This window comes from Musa acuminata, chromosome BXJ1-4 (assembly GCF_036884655.1).
Source record: "Musa acuminata AAA Group cultivar baxijiao chromosome BXJ1-4, Cavendish_Baxijiao_AAA, whole genome shotgun sequence".
NCBI lineage: Eukaryota > Viridiplantae > Streptophyta > Magnoliopsida > Zingiberales > Musaceae > Musa > Musa acuminata.
The window spans coordinates 6,109,428-6,123,572 of record NC_088330.1 but is presented as its reverse complement, the minus strand read 5'-3'; the positions used below and the strand labels follow the sequence as shown (position 1 = coordinate 6,123,572).

The following is a 14,145-nucleotide window of genomic DNA, read 5'->3' as shown; positions in this document are numbered from 1 at the left end:
TCATGTGATTGTAGATAGATGATCCATTAAATCAGCCTTTTTAGGTGCCCTGTCCGTAGTAAAGTTGAGAGAAATTAAAAATTCAATCTCAATGAGTAGCATAAAATAAAATATACTATAGGCTTTTTTTTCCTTTAATGTTTAATAAAGAAAGTTTTCTACTTTTAAAATGATGATGCAGATTAATTATCACAACGAACAAACGAAAATTACACCATCAATACCTTTTACAGAATAAAAAGAGTGATCACACCTAAAGAAACTTGATCAAAGACTTGGACAAATCACGAGGAGCCTTAAAGCTTCACGATATTATCCTTAATTACATTGTTACATAAGTTTAGGTTCAATCAACAAAGACCTGATGCGATCCTCGATCACTCCATCGGGTTTGCCATATCCATCTCCATATTGGTACATGCAATGGGCCATTCGAGGAATATTGATGGCTATCATTTTTAGGTTTTCCTCAAAACACGAAGTGAAACTTCGATCTCCGTTTATTGCTCTCCAATTCCCTCTAATCAATTGCCTGATATGCTCACGAGCCGCGTCCTCCGAAACACCGTTCTCATGCATGTGACACTCTATAGATTTGGGCACATCGCCTCTTCGAAGCTCGTCCTGCACAAGAACAACCAGTGCCGAGAGGAGAAACTGTGTAAACTCTTTATTGTGTTGATTCGATGAAGGAATGAAAAGTATGGTGCAGTTCAAATACCTTGGAAGTACCCCAATCATCACAAAGTCGAAAGATCATTGATGACCATCTTGCAATCTCAGGACAGCTTTGGAAACCGTCCAAGGCCTCTCGAGTTACATCGTCACTGGTGCAATAAGCAAGAGTCAATGCCAGGGGACCCGCTATCGATACCAGTGCGTTCTCCAAGTACTCTTCAAGATTGGGTGTGTAGCCTTGGTGGTACCACCTTGCTTCCACCATGCTTGCCTTGCATAGATCTGCCCACTAAATCCAAGGGTAGCACTGTTTATAAAGTGGAACTGAATGATCGATGATACACAAAAGAGGGGGGATGGGATCGATATGTTACTGCTTTTTTTAGGTGTGGAATTATATCCAGACCCTTCTCTTTCGTAACATTGTACGCGGTGTCATTTGTAGTGTTGAAGAGGGCTAGAAAACATATCTTCATATACTCTGGCAATTTGTCCATTGCATTAACATCCCATCTGCAACATCCATCCGAGTAGATGTTATCACGAATCAAAGATTGTTGAAATAACATCTCCATGCATCACGTGGAGGAGTTCTTTACCTATCGACGGCATCCGTGAAAAGTTCGAGCTCATCGATGGTGCCGTAAACATCATACACATCATCTATTATTGTTATCAGGCAGATTGCCTTTGTCTGCGCCTCCCTGTATCTTGCAAACTGTGGCTCGAAAGCCCAGCCAACCGTCCAGAAATAGCTCTCCATCAACCTGTCCCTCGAAAATGGAAGCCTCTGCGCCAGGCCAAGATTGCTCCACCAACTGATCGATAGCCAGAAGTTTGTGCTGAAGTTTGCTGGTTCATAAACGACGGCAGAATGTACAGGACATGATTCAAGTAAAGCAAGCTCAAAATACCTCGACACTTCTCTGAGTTCCCTCTGCTGTATGCTCTGAACTCTGTTGAAGTCCAACTTAGCCAATTCAAGTAGGACAGGGTTTATGTTAGCTTCCCTTTGGCATGCTTCTATGAACCACCTGGTCTGTAACCTCGGCATCCTCCAGTTCAATGGAAGCTCCAAGGCATGGGTTACGTGCTCCCTGAGATGAGGCTCAAGTGATCCCTCCATGAGGCTCTTGAGCTGTTTAGTTGTGAAGTTTATAGCTTCTTCCAGCACGTGCTCTCCTTCCTTTGCAAGATGGGAAGCCTCGTACAAGCTCACCAATCCTTCAGTCTGGTGGCGAAGGCTGGCTTTCAAGTTGCCCTTCTCATCTATAAGTCGGTTGAATACACCTTCAGTCCATCCACATAATTTGTGCATGTTAGATTGTGACAACATGATAGAACAGACTAAACACAAAATTCCAATAGTATGTTAGGCTATTAACGTGGCATAGTTTTATGACTAATTGGACATATCTCTAGTTGTCTCAGTTTCATGAAAGTAATTGTTCTAGCAATATATGAGGTACATCAGCGACAATGTTGTATCAGTCGCAAGAAAGGAGTAAAGCAGGATGGATATGTAGCTTAATCACCTTCAGAAACAGCAAACCCATGTTCTCTGAGAAGCCTGAACATAAGAGCCGTGGCATGAAGATTATCCTTCAGCAACATGCTCACCTCTTCCATGGAATCGTATATAGTCCATAAAGCATCCTTAATATCCTCCTTAAAGTGATACGCCGCCCCAAGCTGCCGCAGGTGATCGATCAGTTGAAGTTGGTCCTCAATTCCCTTCTTCCTGTAGATCAGCTGTTTCACGTCCTCTGTCAGTTTGCCCATCCTTCTTGCGTTATCCTCCTCCACCTAATGAAAGATAGTCAGTAACCAATTTGAACTATAGATAAAACTCAACCTTACATATTGCATGCACGCCGACCTTGGTGTCAGTTCTTAGCGATTGTATGTATTCGTCACTCCACGAGTTCGGCTGGTAATCAGCCGATCGCCTAGGAGGAGGAGTCTGCGCAGCACACCGGATTGGCAGTAGGAGGCATCGACGGGGTGAAGACTTCGAGGGGGCAGTCCGCGGATAGGCACCGATCAAGCTGCAGCAGAAGGACGGTGCAGAAGAGCAGAAAGCTATTTGGCTCGGTGGACAACACTCAGTAGAAGATCGGAGAATCTGATGGGCTTTGTAATGGCGGTGTTGGCGTTGGATTTATAGTGCCAGAGGCGGTGAAAACAGGATGGATTCAGTAACGAGGCTCTCGTGCCTCTCGACCTCCCTAAAACGAGATTCATTAGCAGAATGTTAATCGGCCACGTAGGTACAGCCAGCCTCATGTATATCCACAAAAGCTCCACATCATCGTGTTCCAACCAAATGTACTTCCAAGTGTCCAAAAATATCTCTGGCATCATAGTGGAAGAAGCCACTTTAAAAAATAGTTAATTCAAGAGTTGATTTGATTAAATTCGACACCATTAGGACAAGCCCATGGCCTCGATCCTTTAGCGTTCCGATTTGCTGTACGTTTACTACTCAAGGAACTGAAACACTAGTTACACAGATGAGTGGATCTCTTCATCCTATAACCTACATCACACTATACATGACATCAGAAAATGTTACAAGAATCAATAGGTGAAGGATCACATCTGGCAATAGTAAAGGATAACAGATAAGAACGTCCACCTGTCTTACTCTATTGTACTACAATCTATTATTAATCTCGCATTCAGAAAATGATAAGGAGAGGCCACTTGTATGATCATCAATATGTGAAGCTGTGCTATTGTACTTCATTTTTTTCAAATTAATAATTATGATAATAGTGTGTGCCTGTACGCTCGTGGTATATTTGATAATTGATCACAAAAAATTGGTAAGTGACAAAGGTAATATTTTTCTTGAACTTAGTAATGAAAAGCAAGTATGCATTTAGATGTTTATTATGTTCTTGATATAAAAAAATAATATTTTAAGCTTAGGTCGGTTGCTTGAAAAAAGATATGATATTAAAATAACATATTATCTATTCATGATAAGAATAAGACTTTAATCACTCATGTGAAAATGACTAAGAATATGATGTTGCTTCTACAATTGGATATAACAAAATAAATTATTTAAATATTAGTATTGTGGATGATTCTATGCCATGACATCTTACATATGAGCACTTAAATTTTGATACTTTGAATTTGAAACTTTTGGAGAAAGAATAACATGGCAACAAGTTTGCTAAAGATTGTGCATCCAACCTATTTTCATACCTTCAAAAATGATTATAGTGGCAAAATATGGGTTTATTTATTAACAGAGAAGAAAGAAGTGTTTAATACATTCAAAGAGCTTAAGAATTTGGTTGAGATACAAAGTGGATATAAGCTAAAATAGTTAAGAATAGATAGAGGTACTGAATACATATCAAATGAATTTGAAAGTTATTATAAAAATAATAAAATTTGAAAGTTATTATAGAAAGAAAAGAACTATTCTTAATATGATTAGAAGTATGTTTAAATAAAAAAGGACTCCTAAATAATTTTGGGAAGATATTGTTGTTTTTGTATTTTATCTATTAAATAAGTTTCTGATAAAAATATTGATAATGTTAGACCTGAAGAGGCATGGAGTTTGTAGAAGCCAAGAGTTGATTGCCTAACAATCTTCAGATGTGTTGCTTATGCTAGAGTATTAGAAGAAAGAAGGATAAAACTTGAGGACAAATATCATAAATATATTTTATTAGGTTATGATGAGAATTCTAGTGGCTACAAATTATATAATCCTATCACTAAGAAAGTTATAATGTCAAGAGATATTGAATTTGATGAAAGACAAATATAGAGTTAGAATAACAAAGAACTACCAAAACAATATATTGTTCTTGAAGAAAATAAAATAATACAAGTAAATGGAGGTGTTTTCCATGAGTTGTCATTGAAACAAGTGACAATACAACCCGTAACATATGATTCAAGTAGTCAAATTATAAGGACAAAGATGATTCAAAAGATATATGATGTAACCCGAAGAATTGATGCTAATAATGATGAGTTTTTATTTTATTTTATCTTTTTATAAGTTATGATCCATTAACCTTTGAAGAAGCTTATAACGAAGAAAATTAAAGAAATATTATGAATGAAGAGATGCATGCCACTAACAATACACGATAACTTTCTACACTTCTCGAAAGGCACAAGGAGAAGTGGAGAAACATAAAAGTTGAATGGTGGCAAAAGGATGCAAGCAACAATTTAGAATCGATTAGGAAGAGGTACTTGCACTAGTAGCTCAAATAGAGATAGTAAGACTACTCATCTCTTTAGCTACTCAAATAAAATGGTAAGTCTTTCAAATGTATGCCAAGTTAGCATTTCTCAATAGATATCTTCATAATTCATGAAGAAAGAAGATAAGGTATATAAATTGAAAAAAAATAACTCTTTACATACTTAAATAAGCACCAAGAGCATAAAATTCAAGAATCAACAAATCCTTTAACTAAAGTGATTTTTTAAAGTGCCCTTTTGAATTTATTCTATATTAACCATAGAGATATTTTGTTTATATGCCTATATATAGATTATCTAATATTTATAGATAATAATTCCACTATGATAAAAGAATTCAGCATTTTATAAAAAAAGAGTTTAGGATGGCGAACTTAGGTATCGTGACTTATTTCTTAAACATTGATGCCCAACAAAAAAATAAATAGATGTTTATTGCATAAGCAAGCTATGCAAAAGGGATATTTAAAAAGTTCTCTATGGAGGATTGCCAACCACATTTGGAATATGGCACCAAAGCTAATCAAGGAAGGGAAAGGTAAACTAATCAATCCAACTTATTGCAAGTCTTGTTGAATGTTTAATATATTTAAGATTTATTTGACCCAATAAAGTTGATTTAATAAGTAGACATATGGAAACTCCTAAGACATCTTATCTAAAGGTCCCTAATAGAATTTTATAATATATTAAAGAGATAATTAACTATGATATATTTTATTCATCACCTAAAAGTTTGGAGCTCATTGGATAGTATGACAATGATCAGACCGGAAGCTATGACGATGAGAAAAGTATAATTGGATTTATATTTGATCTTAGTGGAGCTATATTCACATAATCTTCTAAAAAATAATCTACCATTGCTCTATCAAATTATGAAGTAGAATATATAGTAGCATCTTCCTATATTTATCATGCGGTTTGGCTAATAAAACTAATCCAAGAACTTCATGCAGGAGAAGAAGGCAACCAAGATTTATGTTGATAATAAGTCAACTATTGCCCTAGCAAACAAATCTAGTCTCCCATGAGAGATCTAAATACATCGACTTGATATTTCATTTTAAAAGAGAGCATATCAAAAACAAATATGTGGAGCTACTTTATACAAGAACTGTTAGAGCTGACCTCAGGATATTTACCATAAGGTAATTTTGACAACCCAATAAAGACAATAAAGCGGAAAGAATAAAAGCGACAAGAACACCAGAACACCAGATATACGTGGTTCGGTCAATTGACCTACATCCACGGACGAAAGAGGAGCAAATTACTACTATAAAAGAGGGACACTTACAAATGCCTTAGGAAGATGTTCCTAGGCTATAAAACACCTTCAGCTTACTAAACAAGAAAAACCCAAACCATAAATAGGTTTTCTTGTGGTGCCTCTTGTGGTACCTCTTGTGGTGTATCTGACATCAAAGCTTAGGCCCTTATTTATAGTTCCAAGACGAGACAACAAGTCTGATTTTCCCAATGTGGGACTATGGGACTTGCCAAACTAACAAATCTCTACCTTGGCATGTCCCAACAAAACTTGCTCCACCTTCTTCATAAAAGCCCCAACGGGCAATCACCAACAATGAACATCAACCAAGTCCAAGCATTGCTTGAACTTGTAAACCAGAAGAGGCTTCGTAAACATATCAGCTGGATTGTCCTTCGTATGAATTTTCTGAACAAGGACCTTTCCCTCAGCAATGGTATCCCATTTGCATCCAACAATTTTCTTACCCGAAGGCGGCTTCACAAGATCCCAAGTTCTATTCTGATGGAGAGACTCAATTTCTTTATTCATCGCAATCAACCACTTAGCGGAATTATCATAGGAAACTACATCTGAGTAGGTAGTAGGCTCACCAACTTCACTTGTTTCTTCTGCAATAGACAAAGCATATACAACCAAATTTGCATATATTTGTGGTGGTCGAATATTTCTCCGTGGTCTATCTTTGGCTATGGAATATTGCTCTTCCTCTGGATCAACTGCGTTAGTAGACTCGGGACCATCTACTAGCATTCTTTGAGTAGAAGAGTTCGACCGAAAAGAATCTGAACTACCAATCTCAAGCTCCACCTGCTTCTGCGCACTATCATTTGTACAACTAGTAGATTCCTCTTTGGAAGATAACATAGATAATTCATCAAAAGTAATATCTCTACTGATTACAAATTTTGGGGATTTAAGATCAGAACACCATAATATGTATCCTTTCACCCTAGAAGCATACCCAAGGAAAATGCATTTTTTAGCTCGAGGCTCTAATTTTCCTTCATTTACATGCATGTATGCTGGACACCCAAAAATTTTAAAATCAGAGTAATTAGCAGGAGTACCTGACCAAACTTCCTCCGGAGTTTTAAAATCAAGTGCTGCAGAAGGAGCGCGGTTGACAACGTAACAGGCCATATTAATCGCCTCTGCCCAAAAGTCCTTTGTCAACCCTACATTTGAGATCATACACCTTGCTCTCTCCAAGAGTGTTCTGTTCATACGTTCGGCCACACCATTTTGCTGAGGCGTCATCCTAACAGTGCGATGCCGAGCAATTCCTTCATTTTTGCAAAATTCTTCAAAGTCACCTTCACAAAATTCCATGCCATTATCTATTCGAAGCCGCTTAATCCATTTACCTGTTTGTTTTTTAATTAAAGCCTTCCATTGTTTAAATGTTAGAAAAACATCATTTTTATGCTTTAAAAAATAAACCTAAACTTTCCTGGAATAATCATCAATGAAAGTCAACATATACCGGGCACCACCCTTAGACTGAACATGAGCTGGACCCCAAAGGTCTGAATGAATATAGTCAAGAGTACCTTTTATTTTGTGAACTGCCGGAGAATTGAAGCTGACTCTTTTCTACTTTCCAAAAATGCAGTGTTCACAAAAATCCAGTGGCCCAGTACTCTGTCTGCAAAGTAGACCCCTTTTGCTCAATATGCTTAAATATTTTTCGCTCATATGACCTAAATGCATATGCCATAATTTGGTGATGTCCAAATCAGACAATGATGATGATGAGACTGCAACTGAACCTATGACAGTAGTTCCTTGCAGAATATATAAGCTACCAGACCTACAAGCTTTCATAATAACAAAAGCACTTCTAGAAACTTTCATAACTCCACATTCAGCTGTGTATTTACACCCAAGGGCCTCTAGGGTGCCTAAAGAGATGAGATTCTTTTTTAAATCAGGAACATGTCTAACATTAGTGAGCGTCCTCACAATACCATCATACATTTTAATTCGGATTGTTCCTCTACCAACAACATCACATGCGGCATTATTGCCCATCAAAATAATTCCACCATTACAAGATTCATATGTGGAAAATAAATCCCTATTGGGACACATGTGATAAGAACAACCTGAATCTAAAATCCATTCATTTTTAGACATCGTCCTGTCATCAGTAGCAAAGAAAATATTTTCAGCATTCTCATCAGATTCTACACTAGCTTCAGCGGACTCAGTAGTTTTCTCAACAAGTTTTCCTTTTTGCTTTAATTTATTTTTTAATTTAAAGCAATCAGCTTTAATATACCCCATTTTATGACAATATCTGCATTCCAAATTTCTATGTCTGGATTTAGATCTAGATTTAGATCTACTACTATCAAATTCTCTTTTATCCATTCTCCCCCTGACAACCAGACCCTTAGCCTGATTCCCTCTACTTTCCCCAGTGATATTCCTGTCTATCTGCTCTTTAGATTTCAGTGTAGATTTAATTTCTTGATACAAAACTGTTTCTTTTTCATAAATCAAAGTATCACGGAAATGCTTAAAAGATTGGGGAAGAGAACACAATAGTAACAAAGTCTTATCCTCATCATCAATTTTTGCATCTATATTCTCCAAATCCATAACTAAAGAATCAAACTTATCAAGATGTGAGAGTATAGATGTACCTTCAGTCATCCGAAGCATATATAGACTCTGCTTCAAGTAGAGACGATTCTCCACTGTCCTCTTCATGTACAAGGCTTTAAGTTTGTCCCACATGCTCTTAGCCGTAGTCTCCGTAGCTACCTCCCGTAAAACCTCGTCAGAGAGATGTAGAATGATGCTGGATCGGGCCTTCTTATCCATACCCGCAAGATCTTCCTTTGACGTACCATCTGGAATGTTCTCAGCACCCTGAAGTGCCAAATCAACTCCGTCTTGAACCAGAATGACCTCCATCTTGAGTTGCCACATGCCGAAGTTGACATTTCTATCGAATTTCTCGACAACGATCTTTGTTATTGTCATTGTTGCCAAAAGATCCTGAAACCAGGCTCTGATACCAATTTGTGAGAGTTGACCTAAGGATATTTACCACAAGGTAGTTTTGATAACCCAACAAAGACAATAAAGCGGAAAGAATAAAAGCGACAAGAACACTAGAACACTAGATATACATGGTTCGGTCAATTGACCTACATCCACGGACGAAATAGGAGCAAATTACTACTATAAAAGAGGGACACTTACAAATGCCTTAGGAAGATGTTCCTAGGTCATAAAACACCTTTAGCTTACTAAATAAGAAAAACCCAAACCATAAGTAGGTTTTCTTGTGGTGCCTCTTGTGGTACCTCTTGTGGTGTATCTGATATCAAAGCTCAGGCCCTTATTTATAGTTCCAAGACGAGACAACAAATCTGATTTTCCCGATGTGGGATTATAGGACTTGCCAACCTAACAAGAACAAATGAACAAGTGACAGATATGTTAGATTACGTGGTCTTATTTAATTATATAAGATATATTATAGATTTGATTAGATTTTGATTATGGTTATCAACCAATAGAAAAGAAGTCTAATTATCGTATAATTTCTTAGGAGATGACCTTGGTAGGAGGGACTCTCCTAATTACTTATTCTAGGCCTTTTGCTCTCATCTATAAAAGGATAGGACCTCCTAGTAAGTCAATGTATATACATGGATACGTGACATTATTGAGAAATTATAAATATTCTCTTCTCTCCTCTTAGTTACGTGAACCAACTATTAAGAGATTACATATCTTCTCTCATCACCCCTTTGTTCCTAATCCATCACTCATAGCAGTCATATAAAGAATAGAAAAAAAGGAGAAAGTGAGTCTAGCTTTCTTCTTTCATGTATAGATTCACGATGCATGACAAATCACCATACATTGCTTAGCAATATCCGAGGTATCCTTTTGATTATTATGTTCAAAAGGTGTGCACATTTTATATCAGATCTATAATATTTGATTTTAATCTTGGTATTAAAATTTCACATAATAATTTTATTTTTTACGATTGATATCAGAGCTATCATTGAAATCTAAGTTATCATAGACCATTAATAATTTTCTTTTTTATGTATTAGATATATTTTTGATCTATTTGTGCATTAGATCTATTTTCTATCTATTTGTATATTAGATCTATTATGCATAAAATTCAAGAATCAATAAATCCTTTAACTAAAGTAATTTTTTTGAAGTGCCCTTTTGAATTTACTCTATACTAGAAAATTAATAACCATGGAGATATTTTGTTTATATGCCTATATATGGATTATCAAATATTTATAGATAATAATTCCACTATGATCAAAGAATTCAGCATTTTATGATAAAAGAGTTTAAGATGACGAACTTAGGTATCATTACTTCCTTCTTAAATGTTGATGTCCAACGAAGAAATAAATAGATGTTTATTGCATAAGCAAACTATGCAAAAGAGAATACTTGTACAAACCAGTCAAGTGACTCCATCCCTAATGGTCAAAAAATACGAATCATTGGAATATTCTGAACCATTCATGAATATTACGACAAATATGATGAAGACATTTACAGCTCCCACATAAATAAGTAGCTGTGCGGCAGCTACAAAAAAAAAGAGTTCGATGGAATGCAGAATAAGGATATATAAACAAGAACCAATCCCAATGAAAAAGCAGAATAAATAGGATTGGTAAGTAATACTACCCCCAGACCCCTTAATATAAGAACTGACCCAGAAATGCTATAAGAATATCATGTATTGGTCCAAGTAAATCCATTATGTATATATATATATAAGTCAAATCATGACGTTACTAAATGGTCCAGGAAAGGAAAAGGGTTACCCCATTTTTTATTGTATATGATATGTTCCTAATTGAATTAAATCTTAATATGGATTAATTTAATATTATATTAATTTTATATATAGATATAATTATTTTATTGGGCCAATCCTACTTACTTTTTATCCAAAAGAAAAAGAATAAAAAAAGTAGTTGAAATTGTATATTTCAAAATTCCCATGAGAAATATATTATCAGTTTAAATCAAAGAGTGATTCTCACCAATCTATAGTTACTAATTATTATTTGTAGTTACTGACCAACCAAAATAAAAAAAGTTTTGATCTTTTATATCAAAACAAAATATCCAATTACGGTAGCCGACTCAAAGCAATTTGACCAACCAAAATAGTACTAGGTAATCGTTCTTGAATCAAAGGGTTTATCTTTATCTATTTTGATTTGAGTCGAATTCATAACTGTTTTAATTGTGTAATCTCCAATTACCGACATTGGTAACCGACTCAAAGCAATTTGATTATAATTCAATTTGTGACGATCATAAGTAGAAAGCTCATATTCTTTAGTCATGGATAAACAGTTTGTTGGACAATCCTCGACATAGTTACCACAAAATATATAGACCCCAAAATCAATACTATAATTAAGTAATTGTTTCTTTTTCATCTCTTTCCAAACTCCAATCAACAACAGGTAGATCTATTGGGCATACACGAACACATACTTCGCAAGCAATATATTTATCAAATTCAAAGTGAATTCGACCACGAAAATGCTCTGACGTAATTGATTTCTGATAAGGATATTGAATAGTTACAGGTAAATGGTTTGTGTGGGATAAGATAATTATGAAACTTTGACCAATATACATTACAGCTCATATTATTTGTTGACCATAATTTATGAACCCAGTTACCATGGGAAACATATTGTAGATATCCCTAAATAAATTGATGTTTCTTTCTCTTGTTTGAAAGAGGTTATGAATCTAGAATATCTTTATCATATTCTATTATTTATAGTGAAACAAGTTGGGAAGAAGTTGTCAATAATAGATTACCCAAAGAAATAGGAAAAAGAAATTTCCATCCAAGATTTAATAGCTGGTCCATTCTCATCCTAGGTAAAGTCCATCTTGTTGTGATAGAAATGAACAGAAACAACAAATAAGCTTTAACTAATGTAATAAAGATACCAATTGTCATTCCAAAGACTCCAGCTATTTTTTTTATTCCGAAAAGCTCAAGAATGGATATGTACGGAATAGATAAATTCCACCCACCTAAGTAAAGAATGTAATAACGAAGAAGCTAATAGATTTAGGTAAGAAGCAAGATAAAATAAACCAAATCTGATACCTAAATATTCGGTTTGATAACCTGCTACTGATTCCTCCTCCACTGGTAAATCAAAGGGCAATCTCTTACATTCAGCTAGAGAAGAAATTATGAAAACTATAAATCCTATGGGCTGACGCCATAGATTCCACTGCCAAAAGCCATATTTGGACTATGCTTCAACTATATCAACTATACTTGAATTGTTAGATAATTATAGTTGATAATAACATTATTGTTTCCATCGCTATTCCAAAACGGTACATGAGACCTTAGCTTCATATGGCTCCTCTATGATCACAAATAAATGTAAGGATTGGTTCGATATTATCACCCCCTTTCTTTTGGGGTAACTAGAATAAAGATATATCAGATAGTCCAAAATTAAATTAATAGAATTTCGTTTGCTAGAATAAGAAAAAGTGCTTCGGAATTAATCTCATCCCTTATGATAATAAAAATGTATTTTTCTTTGTTCGGTAATAACTCAGCCCTTCAATAAAATACTCGTTATATCAATAAATCTAAAGAATTTAAAGAATTAGGAATTAGTCCATTAATTGTGATAAGAATTCCACCCGGATGGGAAAAATAAATAAATATCTTTTTTTTATTCATTCGATTATTACATTTCATTTCTTTTGTTCTTGTTCTTTTATCTGAAAAGTTGGTACTTTGAAAAAAAAAAAAGAATAAGGGATTAATTCGTTTTGGATAGTCATTTCTTTAATCAGTGAATAGGAGCATACTCTAGATCGGAATTATAGGAAAGTACTGTTTGATCATTTCTACCAACTTAAAGTCCCTATTTTGATTCGTTTTATGTAGAAATATCTTTTTCTTTATACCTTACATAATCTTTATTACTAATCCTTCGTGCACTTTAGTGTTCCTAATCGTCCACTGATTTTTGATTGATCTATGACATGATAATAAATACAATACAGTAATAAAAACTCTATACTGATCTTTTACAGTATAGATCAGTGACTAATGAAAGAATCTTAATATTGGGTAAATAGTTTATACTGCTTATGTTTACTACAATTTTATTCTTGTACATATTAAATGAGATTTTATCTTCTTACTATAAACTTCTAAGTTGTTTTGTTTCACTCACGTAACTATATGGTTTAACTCATTGACCTGAATGATGAATAAAAAATAAAATACATATTCAATACATTACATTCAACTTCTTTCCTTTACTTCTAGGAAAGAAGTATAAAGTTCATGTTGAACGAATCACACGTAAAGATATTGATAACACACATAAAGTTAATGGTATTTATAACTAATAGATTGAGCAACAGTAGACCACAGTAGACCACATAAAAAAAAATATTTATTATTTGATCCGTATCCTAACATAAGAAGTCCAATAGAAACAATACTTGAAATGGCAACCTATAAAAAAATACATATACTGAGATCGACTTAAATGAGGTGATATCCAAAAGGAATTACTAAATAACTTAGCAGAATTGATATGGGGGGTTTCTGGCTTACTGAACGAATCCAAAGGTGGGCCCCCGTCGCACCCCGAAGGACCAGCTACAAAGCAGCCCTCGTCGCCCTCGCGTGAGCAGAGGCGCAAGCGACGCTGCGCGGCACCTCCGCAACGAGAGGCGGCTCTCGCCGCCTTCGCGCAAGCATGGGAGTAGGCGGCACCTCCATGACCAACGACAACAGTGAGGGTGGGGGATCCGACAGGGGCCATGTAGCCTCCTCGCCGATGTGGTCTCACACCCCCTCCTTGTGCCCCTTCCTTGCGGATGCGTTCTCCTCGTGCCCCCTCGTCGCCGTTAGCCACGGGCAT

General features: G+C 35.6%; 1 long non-coding RNA gene across 1 annotated transcript; it reads right to left on the bottom strand.

The window, feature by feature from the left end:
- Positions 1-282: 282 nt before the first annotated feature.
- LOC135672362 (uncharacterized) lies at positions 283-1,187 on the bottom strand. Its single transcript, XR_010512954.1, has 3 exons — positions 1,053-1,187; positions 722-967; positions 283-624 (listed from the first exon to the last, which is right to left on the bottom strand). It is a non-coding gene; the product is annotated as an uncharacterized LOC135672362 (long non-coding RNA).
- Positions 1,188-14,145: the final 12,958 nt, after the last annotated feature.